The sequence below is a fragment of the Cibotium barometz genome, chromosome 33, assembly GCF_041138505.1.
Source record: "Cibotium barometz isolate CiBa-2024 chromosome 33, ASM4113850v1, whole genome shotgun sequence".
NCBI classification, from domain to species: Eukaryota; Viridiplantae; Streptophyta; class Polypodiopsida; order Cyatheales; family Cibotiaceae; genus Cibotium; species Cibotium barometz.
The window spans coordinates 45,569,000-45,595,392 of NC_141078.1; the positions used below are offsets into that span (position 1 = coordinate 45,569,000).

General features: G+C 44.8%; 1 protein-coding gene across 5 annotated transcripts in view; it reads left to right on the forward strand.

The window, feature by feature from the left end:
• Positions 1-26,393, forward strand: part of LOC147619643 (alpha,alpha-trehalose-phosphate synthase [UDP-forming] 1-like) — a 192,538-nt gene that overhangs the window by 1,966 nt on the left and 164,179 nt on the right. The gene's annotated exons all lie outside the window — the stretch shown is intronic.

Consider the following 26,393-nt stretch of genomic DNA (forward strand, 5'->3'; position numbering starts at 1 on the left):
ATGTTAGAGGTGGAGGGCACTCCAGCAGAGCAGTAGGACATTGGCAGTCCCAAGGCCTTCCACCGCACTTTCTCATAGATTTCTGGAAGCAGCCCTGGGATAGTTTTCGTCCACGGAAAATCACTCTTTTCATGTGGCAACTGGCAAATAGGAGCTTGGCAGTTGACACTTGGTTGGCCATTGGGGGTAGACTAGCAGTATGTCAGAGGTGTGGCCATCCCAAGGAGTCTTAGCATCATTGTCTTTGGGATTGCTCGAAGGGGCAACAGGTTTGGTAGCGGATCCTACACATTTTCACCATGGGTCGGCCCCTGCCTATATTGTTAAGTGGGGCACAATTGCTTGGGCCATTGAGCCTTGATCATCATGCCATATGAGGAGGAAGGTGGGGGACTAGCCCTTTCACCTTAGTATTTCTACAGTGCTAGTTCCACCTCCTCTTGCAAGTCGCTGGATGCCAGGTTCTAGCCAGAGATGGGAGATTTGCAGTAGTATAGCTACGTGGAGCTCGATGCAACGAAGCTGTCGAGGGCATCCTCACCCCGTCGGCGTAGTCTATCCGGAGCATTTGACCAATATCATTCATGCCCTTTGTGGTTAGTGGGGGCAGCTGTAGGGTGGCTCAGACCGCATGTGGAAGCGCCGGGAGGCCTTCCTGAGGATCTGGTGGCACGGTCCCTTTCTTATAGATAGTGGTGGTGAGCCCACTTGGTATTATAGACCACATGCGTGGTTGTTTCCCCCTCCTCATTGTATGAGATAGCCTTCTCCTCCTAGAGCAGCTAGTCGGAGGAGAAAAGCATCCTCCCTTGTTGTACATCTCGACTTTGGTATCCCATTTGAGGACAAGTTTGTACCTAGCCATTTTGGCTGTTTTCTTGACGTTGGTTTCCCATTTGACGACGAGATTGTACTTAGCCATTTTGGTGGTTTTCTCAGAAACTAATAGAAGGATTTTTTTCTCGGGTGAATTTTTTTATAGTAAAGTGAGCTATAACTCTAGCAAGCTTGAACAAAGAGTTTAGAGTCACATCTCTGCCATCTATCTACAACCCACAAGCGAGGGTAGAATACAAATTTACACGCACGTTTCACGAGAGGGCGTCCCCTGCTTGTAAACTAGATAGACAAATCTTGCATGCAACAAAACATTTCACGCGAAAACGGTTCTAGGCATGCAAGTTTGTGTAACTTTGTGCTAATCAATACACTTAAATACATCAAGGTTTGATGGACACATGCTCAATACAAGAAGTAATTTGCTGAATTGACAAGAGACACACAATGAGCCAAAACGGCGGACTCCTCCCTCACATAAAGTATATTGATCTTGGGAGAGTTAAGTACATAGTGTCATGGGCATTTCTGACCAGATTTCCATACTAATGCATATGAATACAATATTGTAAACTAGTGGTTGTCGATGTAGACTTGCAACTCACACTACCCTCTCAAGTGCCCATGTTCCCTACCATTTGCTATCTATTGTTCCACCAACACATGGTAGCAACAATCTGCAAGAGAGCACGTAGGACAAGAGAACACTACACAAGGTATGTGACCTTGTAATCCGGTTCCTCCCTCCTGCTACTTGCTTCCATATTTAAGCATAAAAGCTTACCAATTGCAATTAGAGTTGATGACAGCGGAAGTCTTCGCGACGATGGAAGTCCTTGGAGTGATGAGATCTTCGATTTGTTGCATTTCTTCACGACAAAAGTCTTCAAGGGGATGAAGGGAACCTTGGGAAAGCTTCCCCTATGGTTCAACTTGAGAAAGGAGGGCTGAAATTAGGGTTTTCAACAAAAAGACCAGAAATTACAGCAATAAAGAGAGCTGTTTTGCTGAATTTCAGTCATTGGGAGTGTGTAGGAGAGTTATTAGCACCCGGAAACACTCTTGGAAGCTTGAGAAACACCTTAGCAAGCTTGGATATGGAGTTGGGAAGGAGAAAGTGCAGGAAATACAGCCCAAATGCCCTCATGAAGGAGGTGCCAATCTCTAGAGAGAGGAGGAGGAGTGAGGTGGTGAGTTGTCCAATGTAGGTGGCAGGAAGGTGCTTTGTGGAGCAAGCTAGAGTGGACACATGGCTGGTTGCTCCCTTTGTACAAAGGGGATGTTGAGGGTCAATCCGACTAGCAAGACGGAATCAATCCGGCTGAGAATCTGTCAATGCCTTATGCCATAGGTTCGCTCTGTACCTCACACTACAGTTCTATACTAAAGATGTTGTTTTGCATGATTCCATGCATCTTTTATCACTGTCGGCCACCATAGGCCCGCCTGCATGATCTTTTTGCCTGTTGTGTCTCCAAAATAATGTCCGCCTGATACTCCCTGGTGTGCTTCTGTTAGCATAGCGGATTGTCCATGATCATGCACACATCTTCTGATTACCTGATCTATTCCAACTTTGTATAGGGCTCCTGCTATTTCCAGGAAGCTCTTGCTTCGGAGGGCAATCTGCTTCCGCTGATCTCTGGTCATGCCAGTTGGGAAGGTACCTTCTGAAACAAATTGCAGCATGTCATAGTACCGATTCCTCCAGGTGTCTATGATCTGTACTCCAAACAGGTCTGCATCCAGGAACTGGTCGGGTACTCGTGTTGTCTCTTCTCCTATATCTTTGCGGCTAAGAAAGTCAGCGACTGCATTTTGATTGCCTGGTGTGTGCATGATTGTGAAATCAAACTCTTGCAGCAGTAGCATCCACCTTGCCAGCTTCCCCATGAGGTCTGGCTTCTTAACCAGGTATAGTAGGCCTTGATGATCAATGTGAAATGCAAACTGGTTGCCCAACAAGTAGTGTCTGAACTTGCTGACAGAGTAATTTAGTGCTAGGGCTTCTCTTTGTCTTGTGCTGTAATTTTTTTCTGCTCGAGATAGCCTCTTGCTAGCATAGTAGATGGGTCTGTACCATCCTTTCTCCATCTGCTACATCGACACACTTCCTATTGCAGTGTCGGATGCATCCACAAACACGTGGAAGGCCTTATCCCACTCCGGTGGCTGGATCATCGGAGCGCTTGCAAGCATTCTTCTTAGGTCCTAGAATGCCTTTTGGTGTCCTTAAGTCCATCTGTATTCTGCCCCCTTTTTGGTGAGACCATATAGTGGGTGTGCAATGTCTGCCAGGTAGCGGAGGAATTTGTTGTGCCATTTGATATGACCCAAGAATCTACTGAGCTCTTTCAGATTCTGAGGTGGTTGTAGCTTCTGGATCATGTTGACCTTGGAGGGATCTACGGCAATGCCATCTTTGGACACAACGTGTCCTAGGAGGACTCCACTTGTAACTGCAAAGGCACACTTGGTGGGATTCAGTTTCAGCTGTGTGTGCCGGCACCTTTCTAAGCATAACAAGTGTTCCATCTTTTTGCCAAAAACATTGAAGTCATCCACAAACACTCGCATGAAGTCAGTGAGGTAATCATAAAAGATTTCTTGGACCATGCATTGAAAGGTAGCGGGTGCATTGCGGAGTCCGAATTACATTTGAAGCGAAGGCTCCCCATTTTGTGATGAATGCTGTTTTTTCCTTGTCCTCTGGTGCCATTCTGACCTGGTTATACCCGCTGAAGCCGTCTAAGAAGGAGTACATTTCATGTCCGGCCACTGCATCTAACATTGAGTCTGTGAAGGGCAGCGGAAAAGGATCCGATATAGTTGCAGCGTTCAGTTTCCTGTAGTCTACACAGACTCTCAGCTTCCCATTTTTCTTGGGCACAATTACAATCGGACTCAGCCAGTGAGCCTTTTCAATTGGATATATGATCCCACTGCCAATAGCTTATCTATTTCTTCCTTTACTTGTTTGGCATAATTGGGGTTCATTCTGTATCTCTTTTGTCTGATTGGAACGGCATCCTCCCTTAGGTTTATCTTATGCTGATAGAAGCTTGGGTCTATGCCTGGCATGTCTGTGTAGCTCCATGCAAAGACATCCTTGTATCTGCATAACACTCTTGGAGCTCGGTCTTCATTTGTCCCTCCAGCTTAGCGCTGACCTTGACAGTTTTGGGTTACTCTGCATTGCCCAGGTTGAGCTCTGTCAGTTCATCCTCCTGTACTCTGATGCATTTTTGTTGTTCCGTGTCCTTGCATCGTAAGGCTTCCATCCATTCCTTAATCCCTTGTTATGACATGTTGCTGCATCTTGCATTCTTCTTTCAGATGCCCCTCATTTTTGCAGATTGGGCAGAACACACCCGGTCTGTAGTCTGTCACGTTGGAGTGTTTGTTCGAGCCTGTAGCCAACTTTTCAGCAACCCTCTTGGCCAGGACATCCACCTCGTCCCTTTTGCCTTTTTGCTTACTTTTCTTGCTGCGCTTTGCTTCCTCCTCAGCCCCTGACTCATTATCTGATTCCTCTATGTTTGACTCACTGCTGAATTGCTGTCTGATGAATTGTTGTTTTTGTTCTTTTTCTTCTTGGACTTCTTTTCCAAGCCGTTCCTTTCTGCCCTTTTGGTTGCCTCGACTAGTCCATCAAACCCTTGTAATGCAATGTCTGTGTTGCAGCCACGGTTGGTTTGATTCTCTTGTGTAGGCCATGCAGAAACCAATCCGCCAGGATGGCCTCAGATGGCTTATCTTCCTGGGTCAGTCTCGCACATAATGTGTGGAACTTTGTGGCATAATCATCCACTGGCAAGGACTTCTGCCTCAGGCTCCTAAGCTTCTCTTGCAGCTCAGAAGGTGTTTTGACTGTTCGGAACCTTCTGAGGAATGCTTCCTTCAGTTCTTGGAATGTGGTGAAATGGTCGTGTACATACTGGGACAACCATTCTGTAGGAATGTCCCCGAATGTGGCTTGGAACTGATCCCTCTTCCTTCATCAGCCACATTCCCCCGAGGATGGTTCACCCTCCACACTGCTTCAAACTTTGTGACGTGTGTGTCAGGGTCCTCATACTTTTTACCCTTGTATAGTGGATACTTGTGGTTGCCTCCCTGATTGGCCATTGGACGCAGAGGTTGCATGTTGCCTAGCCCGAGAGGAGAAGCTGTCTGGGTAGTTGTTGCTGCAGGTTGTTGATTAGGAGTTGCCTCGCAAGGATTTGTGCAAGTACTTCTTCTTGGTTGCCCAAAGCTTGCGCCAGAATGCCACACTGAGGGATGAACAGAGAACCTCCTGTGTTTCTCTGGGCACTCCCTTTTCCCTAGCGGATCGCCCAAGTGTCGAGGGTCAATCCGGCTGGCAAGACGGAATCAGTCCGGCTGAGAATCCGTCAATGCCTTATGCCCATAGGTTCGCTCTGTGCCTCACACTACAGTTCTATACTAAAGATGATGTGGACAATACACACTCTCTCTCACTCTCTCTCTCAGACAATATAAGTGTGAATGAGACACAGAAGGAGACAATGTTCTTCTCTCTTAATTCAGATATCAAAAGTTACAAGAAGATGCCTCCCGCTGTCTCTTTTCTTTTCCCCCTTTTATCCCTTTCAGTCTCCAATTACAAGATGCCTTTAGGCTATTACAAGATTGCATTACCAGACAGTACAATTACAACTACTCATATGATTACATAGTAGGGTGATCATTCTGCCGGATGTGTTCTGTGCCTTCATAGCCGTTGAGGATCATCCGGAGGCCTTTGTCGTATGTCTCACCGTTCAGACGGATTGTCGACAGGGGATAAGGTCTGGGCGGTGGACATTGGGTTTTGTCCACCTCGGGACATCAGTGTGTGTGAACACCGAGCTGGTCATAATTTATAAGTGAGTTTTGGTCTCCCAAAACTTAATGAAGTGTATACACACTCACTTATAAATTAGTGTTAACTCCTAAGGCTAGGTTTATGACCAATACTTACCACCTGTCACATGCCACATAACCATGTCAGAGCTAGACAGTTTCACATGCACGGTTCGCGGGCGGGCGTCCTCTTACTCGGAATTACACATTGGTCAAGCAAGCATGAAAATAGCATGCAATTTCAATTGCAAGCAAGCACATAAAGATGCTATGCAATGCAGCATTGGTATGGACAATCCCCGTTCATGAGACTATACCAAAATAGACGTGCTCCAGGCAAGTACATGAAGTACCAGACCCAATGGAACACCAATCCACCAGGCATTTCCGGGCATGTACACAGAGGCACAAGTCCCAACCGAAAGCCAAGTGCACAGTATTACATGAGTGGCATCAATCCCCGGCATATACAAGTGCCATGGACACCAGTCCAATGTACGTACATGATGAGAAAGCACGGGTGGACCAATTGGGTGGCCAAATGGTGATAGTATGCCATGCATAAGAATGCGTTGGACAATCTCCCTTTCATTTAGCTTGTAGAGCAGGCGGTCATTCCGGGTATAGACATTATGTGCATAGACTAAAATCCCTAGCCTCTCACAACTAGCATATTGGCCCTTGGTGTAGACATTATGTGCATAGACTAAAATCCCTAGCCTCTCACAACTAGCATATTGGCTCTTGGTGTAGACATTAGTCCCCTACCATGAGGTGCCTGTCCACATGACCCTTGGCGTAGACGTAAGTTAGAGAAGCATGAGGTGTCATGTCGACACTATGGAGTTCATTCATAGGTCCGGAAGCGTAGATAATGCCCCCCCCCCCGCCCCGAGTTATAAACAATTGACCGCAAGTGAAAAGCTTCCAAGTATACTTTTAGAAGTTGTGGATGCTCCTGGAAGTATACCTCATCCATCGATTTAGCATCCATGGGTGAGTAATTCTTGGACTTCACAAGGTAGCGTCTTTGAAGTTTGTCACCTGCAAGCTTACGCCCCTTGTGAAACACAATCTGCTCGAGCTCTGTAACACCTCTTCCAGCTCCTCCACTTTAGGTGGATCTTCCATAATCGGCTCTTTAGGCTCCCGTCCCACATATTTGCGCAAGAGGCTTACATGAAATGCATTGTGTATCCTCCAATGATTCAGCAAAGTCAAGCAAGGTGGTACCAAACGTTATGTACTGTACGGATCCGTACGTACTGTACGTTGTTTGGTACGGAAAAAAATTTTAAGGTACGTAAAAATACATACCATTGGTAAAAATAAATACGGAAGGTTGAGGTCGTACGGCCTGCAAAGTCCAGACGCAAGACGCAGACGCGCCGCACAGAAGGCACAAAGTTTAGAACAAAACACAACAAAACGGCGAAACGTTTATCGCAGGCGCCCCCCCCCCCCCCAAAAAAAAAAAAACGTACGGATCCCCGTACGTACGGATTGGATCCGTACGTACGTTTTGATCCTACCTTGAAGTCAAGTGAAAAGCCACTTCATAACCGGCTCTTTAGGTTCCGGTCCCACATATTTTTGCAAGAGGCTTACATGAAATGCATTCTGTATTGTCCCCAATGATTTGGCAAAGCCACCTAAAAAGCCATTGAATTGATTTTCTCAATGACCTTGAACGGTCCATAATGCCTGGTAGAGAGCTTGGGAGACATTCCCCATGCCTCTTTTGAAGTCTAGCTTTCTCAAACTTCAGCAACACCCAATCATAGCGTTCAAGCAAATCCAATGTGACTGAATTTGCAACTTCACTTTGTCCATCCGTTTGAGGATGATAAGCTGATGAAAAATTTAGTTTCGTGCTCATATTGTCAAAAACAGCTCTCCAAAAGAGACTCATTGTCGAGGGATCTCTGTTCCCCACAATTGATTTGGGTATTCCATGATGCAAACACCTACATAAAAATTCTGGCCATGTGCTCAGGTTTTATGGTCTTTTTGATAGGCAAGAAGTGAGCTTGCTTGCTAAACTTGTCCATTATTGTCCATATTGCATCATTGCCATACTGTGTGTACGAGGCAAATCCATGATAAAATTCATGGCAATGCTTTCCCATGGGGCTGGTTTAGAGCTGGCAAAGGTTGAAAGTAAACCAGGAGCCTTTTGCCATTCGAATTTCACCTTTTGACAAGCGATACATGCATGTACATAAGCCTCTATGCTTCTTCTCATGCCTTGCCAAAAGAAATACCTCTCAATCATTTGAATGGTAGACAATATTGCTCTTATGTCCGCCGACATAGGGTGAAACATGACATTCATCCAAAACTTTCTGTCTCATGTTCACATAGGCAATTATCTTTCATGAGACATGTTCATGACCAGCCATCAAATCAGCCCATATACCTCAAGGCAAAGGGTAGCTCCAGGCAGGGGACAAGCGATCTCTTGGTGTAAGCCCAGCAGGCCGTGCCGTGACAGAGACTCAACCGCGTGTCCAAGAGATAAAGATATAGAGAGAGGGGGGAGAGAGAGAAGGGAATAGGGATCTTGCATAGTATACCACACTGAGCGGGGAACAGGCCCCGCTCCCTTTCAGGAATTTATTCAAGAACAATCCACGAGCACGCTGGTTAGGTTCAATACAATCAATGAATACAAAACAAACAGATATGCCAATGCAGGATATCCAAGTCGATGTCGATGTTGATGTCTAGGCACAAGATCTCTGATGCCGAGCACACCATCGGGATGACCCACAAGTATCTCTCACCAGGCTAGTACCAGATCCAATACTCAAATCCAAGTCTAGATCCAAATCCAAGTCCGGGTCCAAAGATCAAGTTCCAATCCAAATCCAAGTCCAAGTCCAAGTCCAAGTCCACACTCGCTCATCCCACGAGTAATATCCGCAACTCCTATAGCCTTGTCGACGAAGAAAACCATGGGAAAGCTCTTTCTCGGAAGAAAACTGATATAAAAGTTGTTTTAATGGTTTTCGGGCAAAAAAACCTCCAAAAAGCACTTTTTAGGGTTTTTGGAGTAGTTTCAGGGTTTTTGAAATTTTCTATCTGTATAGTCTGTACAGCTGTACAGATCCGTACAATCGTACGGACAATTGATGATGTGGCATTGCAGTTGACGGAGGCACTTTGAAATCAACGCGCATCGATGAAAAACTCCATGATTTGGTTCATAGATGGTGATGGAGAAGATGATCTCCACGCTTCAACGAAGATGGCAACGCGATGAAGAGATTCTTCTTCAACTTGATGCTCAAGAGCGGCTCATGCTTCTTTTATACTTGGGAAAGCCTTGCTTTTTGCCAAAAAGTGATGCTTTTGCCTTTTACTTTGCTTTTGGTCTTTTTAATAGTAAAATATTACTCAACCTTAGTCAAAAGTTCTTGTTTTGCTTTTCTAGCTTTAGGGCCCTGCTTTTTTGGCCATGGGGTTGTTTTTTGAAAAAGCAGCTTTTAGCCTTTTGGTCGAGCTTAGCGTCCGCTTTCCAATGGTACCCTTGGCTTGCAATCAACCCTGTTTGACCTTTTTTCCTGTTTTTTGACAAGAATGGTGCTTTTTCTTAATCAAACCTTATGGATCTTGTCCCCATGTCTTCTTCCTTGTCTAGTGTCCGGGCATGGGTTTCAACATGTAAAATAGAGCTAGGAGGGCCAAATAGTTACATCCCCTCCCTTTTATATCGCAGTTGTCCTCAACTGTGGACTGCAAGTGTTCCAAGCATATCCATATGTTCCATGTATATCCATGTGTTCCAAGTACATCAAGTACTGCCATATGTTTTCAAGGTACTAGCCTCATCTGGTGAGCTTGTGCATCTGGTCTTTCCTATATCTGTGGTGCCTTTTTCTCGTCTGGCAATATCTCTATGCCTTTTCTTTGACCGATGTCCTTGTTCTTGATGGTACATCTTCATGGCCTGTCGCATGTGTTAGATATAAATGCATACTCATCTTCTGCAAAAACCATAGTTGTTATGAGGCGCGCCTCTAACAGTTTGAGGCGTTCGAGGCGTATGACTGCCTGATCGAGGCGTCCACAAAAAAATAAAAATAAAAAAAATTAATTAATTTATTTTTTATTTTTATTTATTTATTTATGTTTTTTGCTGGTTGAGTCTTTAGACAGGGGCTTTAAGGGCCCAAGGCAGCCCCTCTCACACACACTATCTCTCCCTCATTCTCTCCCTCCCTCCCTTAAGCCTTTCTCAAGACCCAAAGTTCAAAGTTCAAAGTTCAAACACACTAGGATGATGATGTTTTTTATACCCACTTTTGGAGCTCTCTCTATACTCTACTGGTTCATTTCAGTTCATTTCATTTTACTTTGTACCCTTGAATCTTGATGATGTATCCAGATGATGAGGATGGACTATTTTGGTCTCATAGGTCATTTTGGCCTTTTGCAGACGTTTAATACAACTTTCTTTCTTTCACAGACACACTCTCTCTCCCTCTCTCATACACACCCTCCCTCAAGGCTCATACATACACACTCTAGTCTCTCTCTCTCTCTCTCTCTCTCAACTTTCACTATATATATTATATCTATCTATCACTATATATATATATATATATATATATATATATATATATATATAACAAACGCCTCTAACACGTCTCTAACGTCTCTAAAAAATACGAGTCTTTCAAGGCGCGTACCATACCCGCCTCGTACCAAACGCCTCTGACGCCTCTAACAACCTTGGCAAAAACTAGACACAAGCTAGTCAACAAACAAGTATGCATCATTCGCGTCTACTGGGTATTCCAAGTACTGGCCAGGTAGTTTGGAGCCCAGTGGACTATCACATGCCATAAATCCAAGCATTGTCCACACATCAAAAACAGCACACAAAGTCAAAGAAATTCAAACATACATCAATATGCAGTGCACAAGTAATGATCCTCCTGTTCGTGGATTGTCCTGTCTGGTTTCATCGAAACCGTGCTGAGCCATCTGGCCACTAGGACCGTTCAAAGTATCCTCAAGGCCATCTGGTCACTAGGACCGCCCGAGCATTCTTCCATAGTCATCTGGGCCATCTGGTCGCATTGAGTGCCTGACTATGAGATCCAATATAGTCATCTAGGCCATCTGGTCGTAATGACCGACTGACTGCGAAATCCAATACAGTCATCTGGGCCAGCTGGTTGCAATGACCGCCCGACTACGAAATCCAATACAGTCATATGGGCCATTTGGTCGCAATGACCGCCCGCCTGCAAAATCCAGTACAGTCATATGGGCCATCTGCTACGAAGTCCAATATATCTGGCATTGTTGCCGTCCAATGGGTCATCTGGCATCGTTGCCTCCCATATACAAATCTCATTCTGGCATCATTGCCGTCCAATGGGTCATCTGGCATCATTGCCTCCCATATACAAATCTCGCTCCTTGGGCTATTGGGCATCGTTGCCACCCAAACTAGAGCATGCCCAAATAATCATTATATAAGCAAAATAATGATCGATTCCAATCCAATATATATACAATGAAGAGGGCTAGAGGTACAATCCCTCCCTCTTGAAATCTATCTTGATCGCAAGACGTCGATATACCTGGACGTCAAGTATATCTAAACCAACCACTTCCTCATAAACTCGAAGTATATCTAGATAGTCCTTGAAGTACTTCTCTGGCATTTAATAGCGAAAAATTCTCGAATTCCAAGAGGAGCTTTCTGACCACTGTCTTTTCACTTTTTCTCACAGAATGAAACTCAATTTGTTTTGGGTCTTCCTCCTAGTGGATCCTTCAATATAGGCTCCTCCTGTACATGGTTTCCATAAATTGTCATGGAAGGCATTATATATCCTCTAATGATCTGAAAGGTCCAACCGATGACATACATGGTTGATCTTCTTGTTAATCTGAAAGGTCTATATACCATCATTCCCTGACTTTGGTAATCCAAAGATAAAATCCATAGTAATACTCTCCCTCTCCCATAGAACATTCAATGGGTGCAATAATCCTGCTGGTGTTTGTCGATCAAACTTGACTTTCTGACAAACCAAACATTATTGAATCATGAAGTTCAATGTCCTTTCTCATAGTAGGCCAATAGAAGTAGCTCTCCAAAGCTTGAAGTGTAGTCAAGGTGTCTCTAAGCCGCTTGAAGTGTAGTCAAGTTGTCTCTAAGCCCCATGTAGGAAGGAGCATGGCACTCTTCCATTACCTTGGCCTCAATTCCTTGTGTCACACATAACCCGGGTTTGCATCATAAGAAAACCCTACTTGATGACATAAAAAGTCGCCAAATCTCTAATTTGCAATTTGTTCCAAAACATCTTTGAAATCCTCTTTGGTAGCATAAGGATTCTTCATCAAAGTGAAATCCATATGGTAACCCATAGAAACTGCATAGCTCAGGGATCTCCGAGATAATGCATGTGCTTCCTTCTTGTTTTTGACATTCATGGGCCACAACATGGCTTGCTTGGTTCAAGATTTCTCCAATGCGATGTCATCATGTTCAACCACAAAAAAGGTATAGAATAACCATCACTGGTCCTTTGCTAGCATAAAGTCTCAATGCTTAAAAAGGGTTTTGTTTTAGCTTTGGTCCACAAAGATTTGACGCCTTTCTTTGTCGAAACATGAAATGGACTAAACACCATTGCAAACCACTCGTCGAACTTCTTGCCATAATGTCAATTTGATGATCTTCCGATCTCTCTGGCTTCTTTGCCTCATTTCCTTTACTTGTCCCGAGGAAGCTGCATCTGAGGTAGCAGGCCTAGGAATGGCCTCCTTGTTTCCTTCACGAGAAATGGAACGGGTTGCTATAGATCCTTTTGCAAAGGCGGCTCCTTTGGCATGAAGATAAGCTTTAGCAACTTCAACTCCTTCCGCTTCAGTGGCTCGATCCTTGATGAAATCTTCAAACATTCGAGCCCTTCTTTGGTTCTGTTCCAACCTGGTTCTCCAAGCAAGAAATTCTTCGTCTTTGAGAAATTGTCTAAACTGTTGAAAGTCTTGGGTATTTTGCTGATGTCATGGCCACGGCCTCATGAATAATGGATCGATGGCCTTGATTCCCATCCTGAAGTCCTTGATCGGCCTCATAGTTGTTCCCTTCATTAGGTCCTTGGTTTTGCTTTTCTCTCGACATGGCTCTATCACCCTAAGAAAGTTCCTTCAAGAGAAATCTTGCTCTGATAACATTGTAAGCCCAGTGGGGCGTGCAGTGATAGACTCAACCACGTGTCCAAGAAATCAAGATAAAGAGAGAGGCGAGAGAGAAGGGAATAGGGATCTTGCACAGTACACCACATTGAGCAGGGAATAGGCCTTGCCTCCTTTCCTGAATTTATTTAGGAACAATCCATGAGCATGCTGGCTAGGATCAATACAATCAATGAATACAAAACAAACAGATATGCCGATGTAGGATATCCAAGTCAATGTTGATGTCGATGTCTAGGCACAAGATCTTTGATGCTGAGCACACCACGGGGATGACCCACAAGTATCTCTCATCGGGCTAGTACCAGATCCAATACTCAAATCCAAGTCTAGATCCAATCCAAATCCAAGTTTAGATCCAAATCCAAGTCCAAGTCCAAAGATCAAGTTCCAAGTTCTAGTTCCAATCCAAGTCCAAGTCCAAGTCCAAGAAACACTCGCTCATCCCATGAGTAATCTCCACAACTCCTATAGCCTTGTCGATGAAGAAACCATGGAAAAGCTTTTTCTTGCAAAAAAACTAATATTAAACCTGTTTTAATGGTTTTCGGGCGATAAAAACCTCAAAAAAGCACTTTTTAGGGTTTTTGGAGCAGTCTTAGGGTTTTTGAAATTTCTGTCCGTACATGCCTGTACAGCTGTATGGATCCATACAATCGTACGGACAGACGATGACATGTCATTGCAGTTGATGGAGGCGTTCTGAAATCAGCTGCGAGCAACAATAAAAAACTCTATGATTTGGCTCATAGATGATGATGGAGAAGATGATCTCCAGATGGCAACGCGATGAAGAGGTTCAGCCTTTGAGGGCTATAGCAGCAGAGATGGGATATAAGAATCCTCGTGAATTGGCCATGTCTTATCTGAGAGGATGAAAGGATGTATCCAAGGACTTCAGTGGAAGAAGGGCTTCTCGCCTGGAAGTACATGCAGATTCAGGTAATTGAGAAGAGGCCATATCTCATCCTCATCATACTATTCCACACCGAGAGCGTTCTCATCATGCTGATTCCACTCGATCTACGAGTACCGCTTGGGATAGTGGAAAGAGGGCTCGACATGAATCCCCTAATGCTAAAACTGATGAGCGTGGCAGATCTCACTCAAAGAAGAAAGCCAAAGAGTTCAAGTTAGGGGATAAGGACATCAAGTTTGAAAATTTCTTTGGAAAGATGGAAATTACCAAAGCTCTTGCTTTTATTGGGCAATTTGAGATTGCTTTTTGCAACGAAGACTTCTCGGAGAAGTCTAAATTGAGGCATGTGGGTATGCATCTAGGAGAAACAGCTAGTGATTGGTAGATGGCCGAACTTTTGGATCATAGTGCTGCCCGCACATGGGCTGAATTTGAAACTCAGTTTTATGCTCAATTCTTACCGCCAAACCTTGCTACAAATGTGCATAAAGAATGGAATTGGCTGAAAGAGGAAGAAGGGGAGTTGGTGCAGACTTACATAGCCAAATATTGGAAGGTACTGTTGAAAGTTACTCCTTTCATGACACTCTCTGATGGAGAGAAGAAAAGAAAGTTTGAGTCCAGATTGCATCTGATCATTCATGAGAGTCTTTGAAGTGCATCCAAATCAAACTCTGAAGTACAACTACAAGATATAAAGTGTAGTGTCCTTTCACACTAGATGTCCAGGGAAAAAAACCAATGGGAAAAAGTGCCCTTGGTAAGCCCATGTTCATACATAGCACTATTAATCTCTAAGATCTATAAGATGCCTTGAAATCCCCCTTGTAGTGATGTTGTAACCTGTACAAGGTAGCAGATCACTCCCTATAGAAGAGTAAGCCTAAAGCTTTGCGGAAAGCTTCAAACTTCTCTTGAGGCAACGCCTTGGTAAATTGATTTGCAACATTGTCCTGTGTAGGGCAGTAGGTCAAAGTGATCTCCCCTGCATGAAGCCTCTCCTTGACATAGTGATAATGTATCTCTATGTGCTTGGTATGCGCATGGAAAACTGGATTCTGTGCCACGGCCATAGCACTTTGATTGTCAGCAAGTATGGTGGTGGGTGTTTGCTATTGACACTCGTCGCGAAGATCTGCAAAGAAACCTTCTTAGCCATACACAATCTACCGTAGTAGTGAAGGTTGCCATGTACTCAGCTTCACAGGTAGATGTGGCAATAGTGGGTTGATTTTTACTTAACCATGATATGCATGAATTGTCCATAAAAATAAAATTCCCACTAGTACCGAGTGTCATAATTACCAGTCTAGTCTGAATCACTGTATGCATGAATCTGCAAACTTCCCCCTTGTGATAGAACAATCCAAGATCCAGGGTGCCGTGAAGATAACGAAAAATGTGTTTCATAGCTTGCCAATGCTGTCCCTGGGCTGTGCCTGAATTTGCTCGACTAGGACACACCAAACTGAATGTCTGGGTGTGTATTGCACAAGTATATGAGGCAGTCCATTGCTTGGCTATACAGGCTCATGTCATAAGGCTCTCCTGCATCATACATACTTAATTTGTGCCTGGGTTCTACAAGTGTAGAAATAGGCTTACAATCTTGGAAGCCAAACTTATGCAGGAGTTTTTGTATGTGTTTGGATTGAAGCATAAAAAATGCCTTCATCCATCTGCACAAATTGTATGCCTAAGTAATAGTGCAATAAACCCAAATCTGACATTTCAAATAAGGTCTTTAATGTAGCTTTGAAAGCTGAAATTGCATCCTCATTATTCCCAATCAAACGTAGAGTATGAGCATAATCAAAATATCATGATCCTCTTTGACATAGAGGGTGCTCTCTGTTGGACTATTGTTGAATCCTTGGCTGGTCAAGTATGCATAATTTTCTCATACCAAGCTCTTGGAGGTTTTTTGAGACCATAAAGTGCTTTGTGGAGCTTGCACAGTTTGCCTTCTTGACCATGCATCACAAATCCAATAGGTTGACTTACATAAACTTCTTCTTGCAAGTCCCCATTAAGAAAAGCTGTTTTTATATCCAATTGATGCACTTTCCATCCATGATGGGCAGCTAGTACCAAGAGGAGTCCAGTGTTGTACAAAAACACTCTCCTCGAAGGTCGGCTCCACCAGATGTAAGAACTCAACTGCCCCCTCTAAAAACTGATGTCGGGACTCCATGCAACAACACATCTAATAGTCGTAAGCCGAGAAGTAGGTGCAAACGTCTCATCATAGTCTATGCCTTTTTGTTGGGCATAACCTTTGGCCACAAGATGGGCCTTGTAAATGTCAATAGTTTTCCGTTTGACTTTGTGCATCCATTTTGTGCGAATGGGTTTCTTGCCTGGAGGCAAGTCAACCAAATCCCAAGTGTTGTTCTTATGGATAGCATCCATCTCACATCCAATGCTCATTCTCTTGAGCCTCTTCAAATGAATATGGCTCATCCACATCACAAATACTACTCATGCATAATGCATTTGCCTGTTCTTAACTTATCCTCTTGTGTGAGTACACCAAATCATTCATTGCATTTTGTGCCATAATAATTGAATGCACAAAGTGACAACTTGCAAAATACTTCTCTTGAAAGAGCAAACACTTCCGTAGGGAAATCCCAAAAGCAGCAATGTGCTATGCCAGGCAACTCAGCTGATCTTGTGCAAATGAATTACCCACAAAATGCTTGCAAATTGACTGTATACAACTAATTTGTGCCAAAAAACTATAAAGGGGCAGCAATGGTGCTCTTAAACAGAAAAGCCCCAAGTTTCTGTATGCAATTGGCTTGTAATGTGCGCTAATTGCACAAAAATCCAAAAACCCCAAATTTTTGTGTATCTTGCAGCTTCAATTTTGCAATTAAGCAAAAATTGTCAAAAAGCCCCAAATTTTATAAATTACCTATGCACAGCAGGTACAAATGATGTATATTCAGGTACAGTTGGTACAACAGGTGCCGCATCAGTTACAATGGGTACTGTACGGACTGGTCCAAATCAGTTCAGAGTTGTACGGACAGATGTGGCAAAGCGAGGCGAACACACATTTGAAGTCAAATCTGATTTTAGGGTTGGTTGTACAACTGTACCAATTGTTCATACAATTGAAAAATTAGGGTTTTTTGAAAACGCCTGTAGAATCAAATTCGGGATGGTCTGATGAGTCTCCTGTATGAAGGGTTTGGTTAGATTAAGAGAAAAAACCCTAAAACAGGCTGAAAAACCCTAAATTGCTGAAATCCTTAAATGAACAGATTCAGAAGCTTTGATACCAAATGTTAGCCCTCTTGAATGCTAGAGTTAGGCTATGCATAGCAATGAAGCACACACAGACTTCCAGGAAGCCGACTAGGAGAAGTACTTGCATGTATATTAAGTGATAAGCAAATGAAGTACAAGTACAAGATATAAAGTGTAGTATCCTCTCACCTTAAATTTCCAGGGGGAAAAACCCAATGGGAAAAAGTGCCCCTGGTAAGCCCATGTTCACACATAGCACTACTAATCTGTAAGATGCCTTAAAGAGATCTGTGAAATGCGGAAGGATATCTAGGATGTTGTCTTGGAAGAATTCAGGAGCATGATGGATTCAGTCATGAAAGAGTTGGTGACTCTGATGAGTGACTAGAGTTGGTGACTCTAAGCCAGTAAGAAGAGTAGGTGACTTTGTTTACCGAGTCTGTACACTCATGCAAGGGCTGGTGACCCTAGTGAGTGTGTGGAACTCATGAAAGAGTTGGTGACTCTGTTCAGTGAGTATGTGAACTCATGGAAGGGTTGGTGACCCTAGTAAGTATGTGAGCTCACGGAAGGGTTGGTGACCCTAGTGAGTTATTTGAACTCATGAAAAGGGTAGTTGCTCTCGTGAGTACAGTACTTGGATCTTGCATGGGTGGTGCCCATGGTCGCAACTGTTTTGATGTACAAGATGGCAATTTGGGTGATTTAATCCAAATCATTGTGCACAAGCGTTTGTTTGTGAAATGCACTTGCATGTGTGACTTGTTTTGTTTGCCTTGACATTGATTGTGAATGTCCACGGGCATCGGGGACATGCTTGGACACCCCGTGGACGCGTGTGTGCACACCTGTTTGGGACTAAGGCGGTGATTTTATGTGTTTTGCAGGTGGTAAGTGTGCACACTCAAACGTTATTTAATTATTATCCCTTTGTCTACTAAAGTTTATGGTTGCAGGTTCAAACTCATTAAAGTTTGGGTGGACAAAACTTATAAATTATAACACAGTTCACATCGGGCTGGACTTTATTTTGATGTACTGGGACCAGTTATAAGTGATGGGCACCCGGGCACTGGGTCGAAGTCCCACGAGTTGCTAAAAGAAGTTGAGGAGCTATTTTTGAGGTACACGAGTTGCTTTTCTGGGAGGTAAGTGTGCTGAACAAGCCAGGGCAGCCAAAAAGAGCAAGTTGACTGCTTCTTGAGAGAGCATAGGGCTGTTGGACAGCAGTGAGAAGACACTTGAAGCTGGCTGACTGCTCCTAATGGTGCCAAATAGCTGGTTGACTTCAAGAACATGTGTTGTATGGCTGGTCGACTGCATAAGCATGTGCTGTAGGGCTGGTCGGCAGGGCTTTCTCTCTTTTCTATGCTGGCCGAGCTGTATACAGGCCACAGGAAGGTGGTCGAGTTGCATACAGGCTCTCTAGGGCTGGTCGGCACCTTCTCTTGCTTATTTACAGGCTGGCTGTGCTGTTTTACAGCATAGATATCACGGGTTTCTTGGGTCAAAACAGATATAGTTTGTGCCTGGCTTCAACTGTGCTGTGTGGTTACTAAACAATTTGGCCAAAGTGCTGTTTTGGGCTTGTTTCGGGCTGTTGGATTGCACAATTGTGTGGACAGCCGTGAAACCAAGAAAACAGTTGGTGACTGTTTTGCCTTGGTTGGTAACCGAGGTTTTGGTTTCACTGGAATGTAGTTGGTGATTGCTTTGCCCTGGTTGGTGACCGAGGGCTTGTTTTCTTTGGAGAGCAGTTGGTGACTGCTTTGCTCTGGTTGGTGACCAAGGGCTTGTATTTCTTTGTTTTCACTGATTTGGATAAATCTGGTGTTGGCAGATGAGTGGATCTCTCGGGCACCCGCATCTTGTATAAGAGAGTACTCTGGCTTCAGCCCCTAGTGTTGTGTCATGTGCAAGATTATCTTATGTGGTTTCAGGATGTATATGTTTATGATGCGTGTGATAGATGTATGATGTATTGATACACACTTGATGTGATGGATGCTGAATATGTGATGTGTTTTGGCCATTAGTTTCCGTATTCATGTGCTTGCCTGTGACAGCGAAGGGGGCCAATGAGGCCTGGGAAGGCAGAGCGAATCCTAACTAAATAGGGTAGAGTCCACACGCGACACAATAGGCACAAAGTTGCTCTCTCTCTCTTGCAGCACACTAGGCTTACACACACTATAGAGACACTTTTTTTGTATGTGAAAACAACTGTTTCATTATAAATGCCCCATGTACATCGATAGCTGTCCCAACGTGGAGCAGAAAACTAAAAACAGTGATAAAACACGTCCAACTGGGCCATGGAAAGGTCTCCAAGAAAGTGGGCATCTTAGAGAGACTAGAGCAAGGAGAATCTCAAAAAGGTGAACACATCCACCGAAGTGTGCCCAACCAATTGAGTGTTGCGGGCATGGTATAAACTCCATAAGGCCCAATAATGTCACCACGAAAGAAAGAGAGCATAATCGGGGGTAGAAGGGTATCTACCAAACAACCAAAAGTGCTTGCGAAAGGAAAGATCGGGAAACCGGGCACGGAGAAGAGTTGTCAAACGAGCCAGGAAATCTCGAGCGGTAAGACAAGCCTGGAGAAGATGCAGGACCGTCTCGCGTGGATGCAAACAAGTAGGGCAAACTAAGGAGACTACGTTGGGCAGCGAGAAGAGCACCCATTGGAAGCACCCCCACCAGACATCGCCATAGAAAGACCCGTTTCTTGAGGGGAAGCTTACTTTTCCATATACGACGAACACATATTTTCCACCACCCAAGCGGCCTATCCAACCGCCAGAAATGATTGCCATGATCCTGAATCCATGGTTGCGGAAGAAGAAGACGGTAGGCTTTTTTGGCAAATAGATTGGCAAAAGATAAAGTGGAATAACCTGGTAGTCTCCGATCAAACGTCCAGTCAAGCAGTGGAAGAGGCGAAAATAGGCGAGGCAGTGGCTGGAAAGGCTGTAGCAACTCAGTGATAGCATGCCATATAGGCCGGTGATGCATCCCCAGATGAAATCGTGTTCAGGCCTGTGGAAAGGAGAGTGCAGCCACTATCATCCACTACATCATCCACCAGAGAAATGCCCAAGTGATGCAGAAAATAAGCCTTACGAGGTTGAAAAAGTGCCAAAGGGGAATCAAAGACCCGACTCGAGTGTAGACTCTACTGGACGAAGCGAGTTGCTCGGATCCAGAGGGCAGCCAGACCAAGATAAATGTGCCAAAAGCTGCCGCCAATGAGAAATCAAACGGGTAGAAAAAGGACAACCAAGAATGTGGCCTTGAAAATGCCCGAAAATAAAGTCCGGGATAGCTGGTGTCCAGTGTCCAAATGCTACTGTTTTGAGAGAGGCAAACAAGTGAGAAAGCGTGAGTGTCCTGGGCTGACGCTGTTCCAAGAAAGTAGGCAAGAGCATGGCCTTGCGAGCAAGCACATGAACATGTATGTTGAGGATGATCAAGCCCCCATGCATCTTTGGATGCAAACATAATTGAATTTGAGAAGACGCACCGCTTTACGGTCAGTTTTGGTACGTCAAAGACATTCTATTGCTCTGGACATAAACTGCTGAATGTCCGAAGAGGACCAAGGAATGAGCGGCACATGAAATTGCACATAATAATGTTGGACTGGACAATCCGAAGGCGAACATGAAGTGGCCAAGTGGAAAGTTTCTAGTAGTCACGCTCATGGAAAGGCAAGAGTTTTGATTTTGCATAGTTAACTTTTAACCCTGCCGCCAAACCATACTGATCAAGGGCTTGCATAAGCTGTTGAAGATCTAATTGAGAATTGCACAAGAAGAAAAAGGAATCATCAGCATAAGCCTGGCTAACAAAAGGCGTCTCCCCAGGAATAGCAATGCCATGCAAGCGCTGCTGCCAAACCAAAGCATCCATGTATAGCAATAATGGATGAGTGACGATAGCATATAGCAAGGCACTCCAGACGGAGCAGCCCAATGCCGAGGAGGAAGAGAGAGCATCAGCCAAGAGGCAGTGGGTAGAGCCATCCGCATAGAGCCAATGCACCACATGTTGCATGCGATGACCAAAGCCCAACTGGGCAAGAACGGCTGCAATGAAATCCCATGGAACGGTATTAAAAGCTTTCTCAATGTCTACCTACATGATGGGAACATCGTGACCAGTGTATTTGGCATACTCTATCCTGATGTAAGTATTAGCAATATTATCAAGAATTTGCCAGCGGGGCACAAAACCATACTGTGCAGGGTGCAAACCAGCATACCAAATGTGGGACAGCCGGAGAACTAGCATCTTAGAAACTAATTTATAAACCAGTGACATCAGAGTAATCGGACGCCAATCGGACAGACGTTCACACAACGGTTTTTTAGGGAGCAAACGCAGCAAACCCTTTTTCGATGAGAGGCATCACACTAGAAAGCCAGGCATCATTAATAATGTGCAGTAAAACAGGGCTCAAATCATCCCAAAACTCAGCAAAGAACTCGATTGTAAGCCCATCCCATCCTGGGGATTTCAAGCGACCCAATCGGGCCAAGGTAGTTGTTAACTCCTCATCAATAAATGGCATCTCTAACAAATTTTCCTCATCCGCGGAGAGAATAGGATGCACTCGGCGTAAGAACACATCACGTGCTGCAATTTTAGCTGAGGTGGAGGGTCTAGGAGCAGCAAACAAATCAGAAAAATACTGTTGTCAGTCCAAGTCTCATCATGCCGTTGCACCCTATGAAGGGAATGCATACGTCGGGAAGTGTTGAGGCTTTTGAAACAAGCCTTAAGCATCAAAATTCAACATATAGCATCAGTCCAATCGAGCCCAATAGCTAGTGAGACCATTGTGATGGAAAGTATAGCCAGTGCAACCCGGCATACGATGCAACCATAAATCACAAGCGTGCAAGGAATCAAGCATATGACGCCAAGCGTGACGTTCCCTTAAGAGCATATGAGACCGATGCGTACTATTGTCCCATGGATCAGGTGCATTATTAAAATCCCCGCAAAGAAAAGCATGTCCCATCCAAGGGGGTAGGCTGTCAAACGGTGCCACATTTCAGCTCGCGTAGAAAAAGTTTGTGAGGCATAAACCGAGGCAAACTCATAAATCTTCCCATTAAGCATACATTGAGCGACAAGGAAACGGCCCTGCGGATCATTGTACGCAACACGTGGCTGCAACTCATGACGTACAAGCACAGCAACACTTGAGAAAGTAGAAGAACTAGCATAGAAAATCCGAAACCCAGCAAAATATCCTTCATGGCCCACCAAGGAGTGTTGATTGTGCTCCTGCAAACACACACTATGTGGCTCACTGCTATTAATGTAGTCCCACACTAGTCTCCATTATTTACATGGCAGAGGCCCTGAACATTGTACGTAATGGATTTGAGCGGTATACACATGTACTGTCACCAGCTAGGGCATTTCCTAGTATGAAATGGGTCTGGTGGACTCCAAGATGGCTAAGTATTTGGAAAGTACAAGCTTTGGGAATGGGGGATTATCCTACAATACAAAGAATCACACTCCTAAAATTTAGGAGAGTTGCTATTTTTGGCCCGACTTCGATGGAAATTCTGCTCGTGTCATTACGTTTGGAATTGAGCAAATACCAAGAGTTGCCAAAGTACCTATAACAAATGGGCTACCAGTTGGGATATTTTTAGAGAGAGAGTTTATGGAAGGACCCATCTCTTAGATTGGGACATGTGGCAAGAAAGTGGACCAAAGTGAGACAAGAGGCCTGACACTTGTTAGAAACTGGATGAAAGTGAGACAAGTGGCCTCACACTTGTCACTTCAGCTTTTGTGTGGCTCTCCACTTGTCATCATAGCCTTCTCTTTTCTTTTTTAACTCATGGGAGCCCCAAATCTATAAATTGGAGCTCTCTCTCTTCATTAAAGGAGGCTCTCTTGCTGCACACTAGCCTCTACCACCACTACAGGCTGCCCTAATGATGGCTACTCTCTTTCTCTCTCTTGTCCAGCCATCACTGCGCCAGATGGACCACAGCAGCAGCAGGACATGGATACCGCCCACACCAGGGGTACACTGATTGATCGTGCGATTGAGCTTGGGTGGTCCAGACGCCCACGACTACGGAGGAGGGCATCCCAGCATAGACGGAGGTTGCAGCGGCAGATTCGGATTATTCTTGCGAGGCATGCTGGACACCCAGTCAGGGTGCTGACCACAGAGGATATTGAGGAGATCCGCCAGTGTCCGATGCGGCACATATTATGAGATGGAGGTACCTCCATAGTGTACCTTCCAGTTCCAGTTTCATTTTCTAGGTGCCAGTAGTATCATCTTTATTTTTCATTTTCTGGGTCTTTTTATCCAGACATTGTATCAGATCCACCATGATGTAACTTTTGGTCTCATAGGTCATTATGGCCTTTTGAAGACGTTAATATAACATTTCATTTCATTTCATTTCATTTCTTGAAGGCTGCTCATGAAGAATACCGGCTGTTGGGGATTGTTTTGGAGGCTTCCATCGCAAAGAAATACTGAAGGCAAGGGTATCTAATCATTCTATTATGATTTCTAGCTACTATACTTGTTGTACAGTCCTTGTACTTGTTGTACCAGCCACTGTACCAATTGTACCTCCATTGTACCTATTGTACTAGCATTTGTACTTGTTGTACCAACCACTGTACTTGTGTACCAACCATTGTACATTGTACTTGTTGTACATCGGTTGAATGGAGAGTTGTTCTTGTTGTACAAGCTCTATTGCATGAAGACCCGTGGTTTTTGGGGAAGAATCACTACCCACACGGAGGTATATGGATTATATTGTTGGCTCGGCATTTCTAGAGCCTGTGTTCCGGCTTGGTAGCCTCGTGTTGGGCTGTGTTATGGCATTTATATATGGATAATCCGGCATCTCCTATGGGGAGAGTAAGGCCCTCAAAGCTTGTACATGATATTATCCTCCTTGGGTAATAAAATACTCCAGGGGGGCAGAGGGGGGGGGGGGGGGTCAGCCCATTCCGGCCTCTATGCGGTGTCACATGTGCAAGCTCCATTTTTTAGCATTTGTGGATGTTTTGTCCAACTTTTATGTTTTATGCAAAGTGATGATGGATATGCGTTAGGGCTTTGGCCATGTTTAAATGTTTTAATATGCATTGATGGTATCAACAAGCGTGTCAAAGGCCCTAGTCCCCTGGGCACTGCGAGTTACATGTACAAATGTTTTAATATGCATTGATGGTATCAACAAGCGTGTCAAAGGCCCTAGTCCCCTGGGCACTGCGAGTTACATGTACAAACTACAAGAAAGTCCCACCACTCAACTCTCAACCTGCATGGCTGCACTAGCTGGGCCATGACTGACTGCTCATCAACATTAGCAAGCTCCGGAAGGTTAGAAGTAGGGGCATCAGCAAGAACATGAGTACCCGATAATGGATGCAATGAATCAGCTCCTCGAACCAGTGCTGTCCAAAGTCGTCCCACCCCAAATCCAATATCAAGACTCTGAGGAAGTAGGAGGAGTGTCAGTCCAATTCCTATTGACCACTAGCTTGGCTCTAAGTGGTTTCTTTGGCAGTTGCCAATCGGACGAGGCGGCAGCCTTAACGGCACCATTCCCCTTGTCTCAAGTCTTGATTGGCAGGGTAGACATTTCAGCTTTCCCTTTCTCAGTTGCTGTGGGTGGCGAGGCACCCAAGGGACGAGACTTAGGTGCAGGAGAGGGCCTGGAGAGAGGAGGGTTTGTCGGCTGGACAACAGCAGGTGGAGGCTTTAACAAAACTTGGGGACAGTCAGATTGCATGTGACCAAACTTCCCACATTCAAATCAGGAGCCTGCAAACTTTCCCCATTTGAGTTAAAAAAAGGCCTCCTGAGATGGCATACCAGGCATATCAATCTAAAACGCCACATGGGGAGGAGTGGGTTTATCTATGTCCCACAACACACAGAAACGATTGACATTGCCATTCGAACGAGGTGGACATACAACTTTCGCCAGTGCCTCAGCTAAGAACGGTAATGCAGGTCTGCAGTACAAAGGCAAGTCCAACACCTCCACCCAAACTGGGCATTTGTGCTTGATAAGATTTTGATAGTCCTTGGTTGGCATCCAAGGAAAAACATGCACCAACTGGCGACCATAAAACAAGGGAGATTTCTCCAAAAGCATTTGCTTATACTGTGGCTTAGTAAAACTAACCTCATAAATACCACGAGCAGCTTTGTAACAGCCTGCAACAAAGCATCCTTTAAGCAAAGACTTAATCCACTGCGCAACATCCCCCACATCAAGCATGCGGCCTGGAAAGAACAGCACCACCGCTTTTTGTGCCAAATTCATTACTGGAGCATACAAGACCTGTCCCGGGATAGAAACACGAAAAGCCGGGTCTGGCTCATCCCAAGCTAGCTGAATTTCAGAAAAGCCTTCTTGCAAGGTGTCAGAAAAAGGCTGTAATTCGACTCATGCAGCGAGTAGGCGCATCATCAACCAAAACCTGGAGATGCTTAAGATCGCCTCTTTGAAAAGTCTTCACAGGCTCCATGAAGAAAGCCCTGACCAGCAAACACACACACACAGCTGTTCACAGGCTGGCTGTACCCCCCCCCCCTCCCCCGGCACACACACCCACACCCACACAGGTCGCGGAAGAGAAGAGGAGTAGGAGGGGCAGATCAGCGATGAGGAGAGGAGAGGGCTGCAGGGCCGACACGCAGTCCAGGAAGAAGACGAAGGAGGTCGCAGGCCTGAGGCGAGGGTGACGTAGGGCTAGAAGCCCTAGAGGGCAGTGGCAGCGGCAGCAGAGGGAGTTCTCTCAACGCACGCACCCACGAGCAGCAACTCTCTCTCTCCCACACCATGGGTTACACACCACGCACACACATATACTACCACACCATGGTGTGTAACCCACACCATGGGTTACACACCACGCACACACATATACTACACACACACACACACACACACACACACACACGTGTGTGCGTGTGCATGTGTGTGTGTGTGTGTGTACGTGCGTGCGTGCGTGCATGTGTGTGATTTTTTTCTAATGGAGGTGTCCAGGATTATGGATCAATGCAAACTTAAGCCTACTCTTCATTATTTTTTATATGAGGAACATCTTTGTGTAACGTGTTCATGAGCTCCTGTTTATTTGTTTTGGCTTCATTATTAACATGCTTTTTCAGAGCTTTTCTCTCTCATGATGGTTTTCCTACTTATAGATGTGATTAACAGTGCAAAAGACGGTGGAAATCTGCAATGATACACACTGATTGAGTT